We start from the raw sequence: 12131 nt of genomic DNA on the forward strand, positions 1-12131 counted from the left end.
CTCAAGGCTATGATTTTTTCCAGTGGTCATGTATGGATGTGAGATTTGGACTATAAAGAAAGCTGAGCACCAAAGAATTGATGCTTTTGAACCGTGGTGTTGGAGAAGACTCTTGACAGTCCCTTGGACTGCAAGGCGATCCAACCAGTCCATCCTAAAGGAGATCAGTCCTGAATATTCACTGGAAGGACTGATGTTGAAGCCAAAACTCCAATACTTTGGCCACCTGATGCGAAGAACTGACTCATTGTAAAAGGCCGTGATGCTGGGAAAGGTTGAAGGCAGGAGAAGGGGACAACAGAGGATGAGATGGTTGGATGGCATCACCGACTCAATGGACATTCTTTGGAGGGAATGGGATTTCTTTGGAGGGAATGATGCTAACTAAAGCTGAAGCTCCAGTACTTTGGCCACCTCATGCGAAGAGTTGACTCATTGGAAAAGACTTTGATGCTGGGAGGGATTGGGGGCAGGAGGAGAAGGGGATGACCGAGGATGAGATGGCTGGATGGCATCACTGACTCCATGGATGTGAGTCTGAGTGAACTCCGGGAGTTGGTGGTGGACAGGGAGGCCTGGCGTGCTGCAATTCATGGGGTTGCAAAGAGTTGGACACGATTGAGCGACTGAACTGAACTGAACTGAACTGAGCGGACATAGAAGGAGTCATTGAGTGTGCTGCTGCTGCTGCTGAGTCGCTTCAGTCATGTCCGACTCTGTGCGACCCCAGAGACGGCAGCCCACCAGGCGCCCCCATCCCTGGGATTCTCCAGACAAGAACACTGGAGTGGGGTGCCATTTCCTTCCTACAATAATGGTAGGAGACTCTAACACCCCACTCACACCAATGGACAGATCATCAAAACAAAATGACTAAGGAAAAACAGTCTTAAATGATACATTAGATGAGATGGATCTCATCGATATCTTCAGGCCTTTCCATCCAAATGCAAAAGAATCAACCTTCTTCTGAAGTGCACATGGAACATTCTCCAGGATAGACCATACTTGGGTCACAAATCAAACCTTAGTAAATTTAAGAAAATTGAAATAGCATCAAGCATCTTTTCTGACCACAGTGCTTTTGCATTGTGCAAAATTGAAATAGTATCGATGCATCTTTCCTGACCACTTTTGATATCAATTACAAGAAAACACTGTAAAAAAAATACACATGGAGATTAAATAATACATTTCTAAATAACAACCAGGTTACTGAAAAAATCAAAAGGGCAATCAGAAAATGCCTAGAAACACATGGCAAGGAAAACACAACAAGTCAAAACCTGTGGGACGCAGCAGAAGCAGTCCTAAGAGGGAAGTTTACAGCAATACGATCCCACCTTTGGAAACAAGAAAAGCGTCAGACAGACAAGCTAACTTTACACCTAAAACAACTGGCAAAAGAAGAACGAACACCCCCAAAAATTAGCAGAAGGAAAGAAATCATAAAGATCTGAGCAGAAATAAATGAAAAAGAAATGAAAGAAACCATAGTTAAGATTAATAAAACTAAAAGCTGGTTCTTTGAGAAGGTAAACAAAATTGACAAACCTTTAGCCAGACTCATCAAGAAAAAATGAGAAGAATCAAATCAACAAAATTAGAAATTAAAAAGGAGAGGTTACAACAGACTGCAGAAATTCAAAGGGTTTAAGAGACTGTTTGGAGGAGGCAGCGGCCACCCACTCCAGTACTCTTGCCTGGAAAATCCCATGGACGGAGGAGCCCGGCAGGCTACAGTCCGTGGGGTCGCAAAGAGTCGGACACGGCTGAGCGACTTCACTTCACTTCTTCACATGTCTACTGGCATGTAATCCCTACTCTCAAGAAAATCATGGGGAATTTTATATTTTTGTTTTGCCATTACTGGGTCTATTTTCTTTGATAATGGTGTCTATTACTAGGATATATATTTCAAGGAAAGTACAAAATACTGTTTCATCTCAGACCTTCAGTTTTAGCCAGATCAAGAAGCCAAGGCCAAGATGTGCTAAATATTTCAAGGCTTCATAATCCCTTGGCAAACCTTTAAAGTTTGATGATCCATTATCAAAATGACCTCCATCATTTGTTTAGTTATAAATAGGGAATCTATATTATAGAGCAGTCAAAAGACCAGCCCATATATATATGGTCTAGTGAGTGAGAATCAGACACTTTCCAAGTAAATTTGTTTCAGAGATCTAACAGCTGACTTGTTCACAAAACAAGACTTTCTGTACACATTATCTTGTATTCTGATTTAAAATATCTCAGAATTCACTTGACTAAGAAAATTCTTAGCACGCTATAAACAAATTTGTATATAAATTAAAAAATGAGACTATTATGGACAGCTACATGACAATAAAATGGGTGACCTGGCAGGAATGGACAGATTCTTGGGAGAGTGCAGTCTCCCACGACTGAACCAGGAAGAGATAGAGATTATGAACGACCCAACTACTAGCATTGAAATAAAACCTGATAAAAAATCTCCCAAAAAACAAAAGCCCAGGACATGATGTCTTCACAGTTGAATTCTATCAAACATTTAGAGAAGATCTAATGCCTATTCTTCTAAGAATCTTTCAAAAATTTGCAGAGGAAGGAACACTTCCAAGCTCACTCTGCGAGGCCACCAGCACCCTGATACCAAAACCAGACAAAGGCAACACACACACAGAAGAAGCCTACAGGCCAATATCACTGACGAACATAGATGCAAAAATCCTCGACAAAATTCTAGCAGACAGAATTCAGCAACACATTAAAAAGCTCATACACCATGACCAAGTTGGGTTTATTCCAGGGATGCAAGGATTCTTCAATATATGCAAATCAATCAATGTGATACATCATATTAACAAATTGAAAGATAAAAACCAAATGATAATCTCAATAGATGCAGAAAAAGCCTTTGATAAAATTCAGCACCCATTTTTGATTAAAACTCTTCAAAAAATGGGCATAGAGGGAACCTACCTACACAGTAAAGGCCATATATGATAAGCCCACAGCAAACACTATTCTCAACAGTGAAAAACTGAACGCATTCCCCCTGAGATCAGGAACAAGGCAAGAGCGTCCACTCCCGCCACTCTTATTCAACGTAGTTTTGGAAGTCCTAGCTACAGCATTCAGAGGAGAAAAAGAAATACAAGGAATCTAGACTGGAAAAGAAAAAGTAAAGCTCTCACTGTCTGCAGATGACATGATGCTGTACACAGAGCACCCTAAGGACACCATCAGAAAGTTACTAGAGCTCATCAGTGAATTTAGCAAAGTCACAGGATACAAAACCAATACACAGAAATCACTCGCGCTCCTATATACGAACAAGGAAAGGTCAGAAAGAGAAACTAAAGAGTCGATCCTGTTCACCACTGCAACAAAAAGAATAAGACATCTAGGAAGAAACCCACCTAGGGAGACAAAAGAGCTGTGCACAGAAAATTATGACCCTGATTAAAGAAATGAAAGACAAGATAAACAGATGGAGAGAGACTCCATGTTCCTGGGCAGGAAGAGTCAATACTGTGAAAACGACTATACTACCAAACGCAATCTACAGATTCAATGCGACCCCTATCAAATTAACAGTGGCACTTTTCACAGAACTAGAACAAAAAATTTCACAGTTCATGTGGAAACACAAAAGACCCTGAATAGCCAAAGCAGTGTGGAGAAAGAATGGAGCTGGAGGAAGCAACCTTCCTGACTTCAGATTATACTACAAAGCTACAGCCATCAAGACAGTATGGTACTGGCACAAAAACAGAAGTAGAGACCAACAGAATCAGATAGAAAGCCCAGAAATAAACCCATGCACCTATGGGTACCTTATTTTTGACAAAGGAGGCAAGAATATAAAATGGGGCAGAGACAGCCTCTCCAATAAGTGGTACTTGGGAAACTGGACAGCCACATGTGAAAGAATGAAATTAGAGCACTTCCTAACACCATACACAAAGACGAACTAATTGGATTAACAACCTAAATGGAAGACCAGAAACTATAAAACTCTTAAAGAGAAACATAGGCAGAACACTCGATGACATAAATCAAAGCAAGATCCTCTATGACCCACACCCTAGAGCAATGGAAATGAAAGCAAAAGTGAGCAAGTGGGGCCCGATTAAACTTAAAAGATTTTGCACAGCGAAGGAAACTATAAGGAAGGTGAAAAGACAATCCTCAGAATGGGAGAAAATAATAGCAAATGAAACAACTGACAAAGGGTTAATCTCCGAAATATACAAGCAGCTCATACAACTCAATACCAGAAAAACAGACAACCCGATCCAAAGTGGGAAAAAGACATGTCTCCAAAGAAGACATACAGATGGCTAACAGACACCTGAAAAGATGCTCAGCATCACTCGTTATCAGAGAAGTGCAAATCAAAACTACCATGAGATATCACTTCACAGTGGTCAGAATCAGCTCAGTTCAGTTCACTCGCTCAGTTGTGTCCGACTCTTTGCGACCCCATGAATCGCAGCACGCCAGGCCTCCCTGTCCATCACCAACTCCCGGAGTTCACTCAAACTCACATCCATCGAGTCGGTGATGCCATCCAGCCATCTCATCCTCGGTCGTCCCCTTCTCCTCCTGGTCAGAATGGCCATCGTCAAAAAGTCTACAAACAATAAGTGCTGGAGAGGTTGTGGAGAAAAAAGAACCCTCTTTCACTGTTGGTGGCAATGTAAATTGATACAACCACTATGGAAGACAGGATGGAGCGTCCTTTAAAAGCTAGGAATAAACCACTCTATGACCCAGCAATCCCACTCCTAGGCATACATCCTGAGGAAACAACATGGAAAAGGAATATGTACCCCAATGTTCACCGCAGCGCTATTCACAATAGCTAGAGTGTCGAAGCAACCTAGATGTCCACTGACGAACGAATGGATAAAGAAGCTTTGGTACATATACACAATGGAATATTACTCCGCTGTAGAAGGAATGCATTTGAGTCAGTTCTAATGAGGTGGATGAACCTAGAGCCCACTACAGAGAATGAAGTGAGTCAGAAAGAGTACGGTGAATATCGTATACTAACGCATATATGCGAATCTAGAAAGATGGCACCGAATAACTTATTTGCAGGGCAGCACTGGAGAGGACAGACTTAAGGACACACGGAGAGGGCAGGAGAGGGTGAGCTGTATGGACAGAGTAACACGGAAGCTCACGCCACCATGCGTAAAACAGACAGCCAATGGGAATTTGCTATATGTCTTAGGGAACTCAAACAGGGGCTCTGTATCAACCTAGAGGGGTGGGAAGGGGAGGGAGCTGGGAGGCAGGTTCAAGAGGGAGGAGACATATGCATGGCTGATTCATGTTGAAGTTTGACAGAAAACAACAAAATTCTATTAAGCAGTTATCCTTCAATTAAAAAACAAATCAATTTTTTTAAAAAAGCAACAACTCTTCAGCTCTCAGCTTTCTTTATGGTCCAACTCTCACATGCATACATGACTACTGGAAAAACCATAGCTTTGACCACATGGACCTTTGTTGGCAAAGTAACATCTCTGCTTTCTAATCTGCTGTCTAGATTGGCCATAGCTGTTCTTTCCAGGAGCAGGCATCTTTTAATGTCACGGCTGCAGTCACCGTCACCAGTGATTTGGGAGCCCAAGAAGAGAAAGTCAGCCACTGTTTCCTCTGTTTCCCCATCTGTTTGCCATGAAGTGATGGGACCGGATGCCATGATCTTCGTTTTCTGAATGTTGAGCTTTAAGCCAACTTTTTCACTCTCCTCTCTCACTTTCATCAAGAGGCTCTTCAGATCTTCTTTGCTTTCTGCCATAAGGGTGGTGTCATCTGCATATCTGAGGTTATTGGTATTTCTTCCAGCAACCTTGACTTCAGCTTGCACTTCATTCAGCCCAGCGTTTCTCATGATGTACTCTGCATAGAAGTTAAATGAGCAGGGTGACAGTACACAGCCCTGACGTACTCCTTTCCCAGTTTGGAACCAGTCCATTGTTCCATGTCGGATTCTAACTGTTGCTTCTTGACCTGCATACAGGTTTCTCAGGAGGCAGGTAAGGTGGTCTGGTATTCCCTTCTCTTGAAGAATTTCCCACAGTTTGTTGTGACTCACACAGTCAAAGGTTTTGGTGTAGTCAATGAAGCAGCTTGTTTTTCTGGAACTCTCTTGCTTTTTCTGTGATCCAATGGATGTTGGCAATTTGATCTCTGGTTCCTCTGCCTTTTCTAAATCCAGCTTGAACATCTGGAAGTTCTCGGTTCACATACTGTTGAAGCCTAGCTTGGAGAATTTTGAGCATCGCTTTGCTAGTGTGTGAGATGAGTGCAACTGTGTGGTAGTTTGAGCATTCTTTGGCATTGCCTTTTTTTGGGATTGGAATGAAAGGTGACCTTTTCCAGTCCTGTGGCCACTGCTGAGTGTTCCAAATTTGCTGGCATATTGAGTGCAGCACTTTCACAGCATCATCTTTTCGGATTTGAGATATCTCAGCTGGAATTCCATCACCTCCGCTAGCCTTGTTCGTAGTGACGGTTCCTAAAGCCGACTTGACTTCGCACTCCAGGATGTATGGCTCCGGGTGACTGATTGTGCCATCGTGGTTACCTGGATCACTGAGATCTTTTGTGTAGAGTTCTGTGTATCCTTGCTGTCTCTCCTTCGTGTCTTCTGCTTCTTTTCAGTCCTGTTTCTGCCCTTTCTGTGCCCATTTTTGCATGAGGTGTTCCCTTGGTGTCTCTAATTTTCTTGGAAGAGATCTCGTCTTTCCCATTCTGTTGTTCGATTCCTCTTTCTGTGCACTGATTTCTTCTCTCTCTGTGCTCTTCTTTGGAACTCTGGATTGAGATGGGTGTATCTTTCCGTTTCTCCTTTGCCTTATGCCTCTCTTCTTTTCTCAGCTATTTATAAGGCCTCCTCAGACAGCCGTTTTGCTTTCTTTGCATTTCTTTTTCTTGGGATGGTTTTGGTCACCACCTTCTGCACAATGTTATGAATGTCCACCCATCATTCTTCACACACTCTGTCTACCAGATCTGATTCCTTGAATCTATTTCTCACTTCCACTGTATAATCATATGGGATTTGATTTAGGTCATACCTGAGTCATCTAGTGGTTTCCCCTGCTTTCTTTCGTTTAAGGCTGAATTTTGCGATGGGGAGTTCACGGTCTGAGCCACAGTCAGCTCTTGGGGTCTAGTGGTTTTCCCTACTTTCTTTCGTTTAAGGCTGAATTTTGTGATGGGGAGTTCATGGTCTGAGCCACAGTCAGCTCTTGGGGTCTAGTGGTTTTCCCTACTTTCTTTCGTTTAAGGCTGAATTTTGCGATGGGGAGTTCACGGTCTGAGCCACAGTCAGCTCTTGGGGTCTAGTGGTTTTCCCTACTTTCTTTCCTTTAAGGCTGAATTTTGCGATGGGGAGTTCACGGTCTGAGCCACAGTCAGCTCTTGGGGTCTAGTGGTTTTCCCTACTTTCTTTCGTTTAAGGCTGAATTTTGCGATGGGGAGTTCAGTCTGAGCCACAGTCAGCTCTTGGGGTCTAGTGGTTTTCCCTACTTTCTTTCGTTTAAGGCTGAATTTTGCGATGGGGAGTTCAGTCTGAGCCACAGTCAGCTCTTGGGGTCTAGTGGTTTTCCCTACTTTCTTTCGTTTAAGGCTGAATTTTGCGATGGGGAGTTCAGTCTGAGCCACAGTCAGCTCTTGGGGTCTAGTGGTTTTCCCTACTTTCTTTCGTTTAAGGCTGAATTTTGCGATGGGGAGTTCATGGTCTGAGCCACAGTCAGCTCTTGGGGTCTAGTGGTTTTCCCTACTTTCTTTCGTTTAAGGCTGAATTTTGCGATGGGGAGTTCAGTCTGAGCCACAGTCAGCTCTTGGGGTCTAGTGGTTTTCCCTACTTTCTTTCGTTTAAGGCTGAATTTTGCGATGGGGAGTTCACGGTCTGAGCCACAGTCAGCTCTTGGGGTCTAGTGGTTTTCCCTACTTTCTTTCGTTTAAGGCTGAATTTTGCGATGGGGAGTTCATGGTCTGAGCCACAGTCAGCTCTTGGGGTCTAGTGGTTTTCCCTACTTTCTTTCGTTTAAGGCTGAATTTTGCGATGGGGAGTTCAGTCTGAGCCACAGTCAGCTCTTGGGGTCTAGTGGTTTTCCCTACTTTCTTTCGTTTAAGGCTGAATTTTGCGATGGGGAGTTCATGGTCTGAGCCACAGTCAGCTCTTGGGGTCTAGTGGTTTTCCCTACTTTCTTTCGTTTAAGGCTGAATTTTGCGATGGGGAGTTCAGTCTGAGCCACAGTCAGCTCTTGGGGTCTAGTGGTTTTCCCTACTTTCTTTCGTTTAAGGCTGAATTTTGCGATGGGGAGTTCACGGTCTGAGCCACAGTCAGCTCTTAGGGCTGATGAAAATGGTCTAGAATTGCACAGTGTGACGGTTGCATAGCACCAAGTGTACCAGAAGCCCCTGAATTGTCCACTTCAAGATGATTGAATTTTCTATTATGTGGATTTCCTCTTCATGGAAAAAAAATGTTTGTTAGGTTTTATGAACGTTTCTTGCATTTATTGTGATGATTCAGTGAAAATTTTTCATTCATTGTTAACGTGTTCAATGTTAATATGTTTTCTAATGATACATCACTCTTACTTCCCTGAAATAAACTTAATTTGGTGCATTTATTTTTGATACATATTGGTAGATTTGATTTGTTAATGTTTTATTTGATAATCTCATATTTCTGTTTCTCAATATGACTAGTCTGTATTTTTAAAAATTTCATCATAACGTCTGGATTTGATGTCTCAAGATTATTTGGGTAGCCTTCCTACTTCTTAATTACCTGAAATACTTTTACAAGACTTGGATTACCTGCTTGTTAAATATCCGATGGAACTCTTCTTTGAGCCATCTGCACTTCTGGATGGGGGTAGCTCTTTACGCTGGTAATTCGCTTTCTTTGCCGTTTGGGGGCTATTTGGGCATTCTGTTGTTTCTTGAGTGAGTTTTCTGCTTTGTTTGTGTTAGTGGTTTTCTGGCCTCATGGCTTGCAAGATCTTACCTCCTCAACCAGGGAGGGGACCCACATCCCGCGTTGGAAGTGTGCAGTCTTGAACCACTGGACCGCCGGGGAATCCCCTGAGGGTGTTTTGATAAGTTTAATTTTTAAGAGAATATTTTGTATTTGATTTAAGCTTTGAATGTGTTGGCGAAGTCAGTTGCAGTGTCTCCTTTTGATTTTAAAATCAGGTTTGTCTGTGGTTACATCTCACTGTCCGTGCCTAGCATTGTTCAGTGCAGGCTCGTTTCCTCATCTCTTCTTCGGTCTTGCCACACTATGGCTTTTGTAGCTCGTATTAGTTGTCAGTTGTTGTGTAATGAGGTTACATCCAAACTCAGTGACAGAGAATCAGTAGCTGGGGTTAGGCAACAGCTGGACTTGGTTTTCTTCATCCACTCTGGCAAGTGATTTTTAAAAAGTGCCCAGTTTTCTCTGTTTAATTTTGATGTGATTATTGCTTGCTCTTGTTCAGTCCCTAAGTCATGTCTTTTTGTGACCCAGTGGACTGCAGCACACCACGCTTCCCTGTCCTTCACCATCTCCCAGAGTTTGCTTAAACTCATGTCTGTTTAGTCTATGGGGCCATCCAGTCATCTCATGCTCTGTCGTCCCCTTCTCCTGACCTCAGTCTTTCCCAGAATCAGGGTCTTTTCCAATGAGTCAGCTCTTTGCACCAGATGGCCAAAGTACGGGAGCTTCGGTTACAGTATCAGTTCTTCCAACAGACAGTCAGTGTTAGTTTCCTTTAGCATTGACTGGTTGGATCTCCTTGCAGTCCAAGGAAGTCTCAAGTCTTCTCCAGCACCACAGTTCGAAAGCATCAATTCTTCAGCACTCAGCCCACTTTATGGTCCGACTGCAACAGTTCAGCTCGCTTGGTGGGACACGACTGAGCAACCGAGTGTGCAGCTCCAGCAGGGCCTGAGCCCCTGGCCTTAGCAGCCCAGGCCCACGGGCCTCCTGCTTTGTGTTCCTCCAGAGGGTGTCCCCCGTGAGGGCCCTTGTCTCAGGCGGGCCGGTGTGGGTGTCAAGACCGACACGCTGAGGTTCTGAGAGCAGCTTTCCGGGCCTGTGGCGGCTTCCTCACGGGTCGGCTCCACGTTTCGTCTCTGCAGGTTCTGCGGCAGCAGGTCTGGGGAGGCTCGTCACGGGTAACGCCGGAGCTGCAAGTCTCTCTGCTCTACTTCTGAGATCACTCTCTGGCCTTACCTTCAGCACGGTCACCGTTGCCCTCTGTATTGGCTTTCTAGCATTGCCATATCAAAGCACTCCAGACTGGCTGGCTCACAGAACGGACGTTTGGCGGCTCAGTTCTTGAGGCCACAGGGGCGGCACGGGGCGCCTACTGAGCTGTGAGGGGGGACTCTGTCCTGGTTTCTCCCTTCACCCTGAGGGATGCTGGAAGCCCTCAGCTTCACTGATCTCTGCCCACATCCTCTCCTCTTATGAGGATACCGGTCACGGTCAGGGCCCACCTTGCTGACCTCACCTCTCTCCAGACAAGGAAACACTTGGTGGTATGTGGGGTCGGGGTCACAGCACGTGACCAGCAGGGCTGGGGCACAGTTCTATCCGTAAGTGTCCCTGTCATCCGGACTCAGCAAATAACTCACGAGTTCCAGGCTTTTGCTGAACTCACCCACGGGACGCATCTCAAGAGGACCTGCACGGCAGGACCCCTTCTCCCTCACCACCCAAGACGGCATCCTCACACTCAAGGCGAGCCTCCTCAGCTGGGAGCTGGGCAGGGGGCTTGCTGTGTGTGGGCCCTCCACACGCCTCGCACACCAGGGCGTTAGAAGCAGCTTTGGGGCAGCACGCCGTGTCTCATGGAGTCCTAGCCAGCCTGCCAGACCACCGACATTTACCTCGCTTACGATTGGCGAGATGGGACCTGGTCTGGCAGGGGAGAGCACCACCCCATGGCCGCAGCTCCCGTCCACCGCCTTGGTGCCCCCCACAGCTGGCAGTCCCCCTGATGGGAGGTGTCACAAGCCTCCTCTTCTCACAGCCCAAACCCTGAGGCTCGTACACAAGCTCTGGGGCGCTTTTCAGGCTGGACCACGAGTACTGCGGCATCTGTCCGTCTCTGCTTCAAGTGCGCCTGCGGCTGGCTTTGTTGACCTGGCCGGGGCCTGGTTGGCAGCCTGGTGCTCCCTTCCAGCGCTCATCGAAGTTTCCAGGCCCCGCTTCAGCGGACCATGCGGTGATGCCGAGGTGGTACGGACCAAGACACCTGAAGCTTGGGATGCAGCGAGGGGCCCGGGGGGAGGCGCTGGCCTCGGAAGGTTGCTCAGGCAGTGGGAGCGAGGATGCGAGGTCCCTCCCGGTTGGTTCCAGTGCGAAGGAACCCGGGAGGGAGTGTGGCTCCCACACACGGCGGTGCAAGTGTTTACGTTGAATTCAGGGGCGTGGACGTGGCACGTCCACGCCGACCGAGAGGTCCACCTGGGCCTCACGATCACAGCTCTGGGCGCACGTGGTGGGGAGCCTGGGGCTTTGGGGCCGGAGCCCCGGTGCAAGCAGGGCTGCTCGGGACAGAAGGCGGGGTCAGGAGCGCACTCCTGGGCGCAGGACACGTGGGGGGACACGCGCCCGTCTCAGCTGGACCTGGCCCCTGGCACTGGGGCTGCAGCATGGAACCCTGGCGGAAGGGCCCCTCCTGCGGGAGTCCCAAGTCCACTCCGGCTGCGGGAGCCTCTGCTCTCTGCCGCCCCCTCCCCACTGCGTGCCCAGGGGCTGTGGTTTCTCCCCCACTGACCTGCTGGCCCTCCAGCTTCCGGTGGAGGTAGACGGCCGCCCGACCCCGGGGTCCCAGCCCCAGGTCCTCCAGGCCCCGCCACCTCCAGCCACGGCCAGCCTCTCCCGCTGCTCTGGACTTCTCCTGGAGGGCCGGGAGGTGCCCCTGCCCCGTGCACTGCCCCTCCTGTCCAGGAGCAGGAGCCAGACCCAGGCGCCTGCCCTTGCAAGCCACGGTTTCCTGCCTCTCCCAGCCGTGCCCTGCCTCCTCTTCTGCACTGCCTTCCCAAGATCCCTGCGGGGCTGCCCCTTCCCTGCCTCAGACGCCATACCTGCCCCCTCCTCCCACCTGCCACAA

This window comes from Capricornis sumatraensis, chromosome 7 (genome assembly GCF_032405125.1).
Source record: "Capricornis sumatraensis isolate serow.1 chromosome 7, serow.2, whole genome shotgun sequence".
Lineage (NCBI taxonomy): Eukaryota > Metazoa > Chordata > Mammalia > Artiodactyla > Bovidae > Capricornis > Capricornis sumatraensis.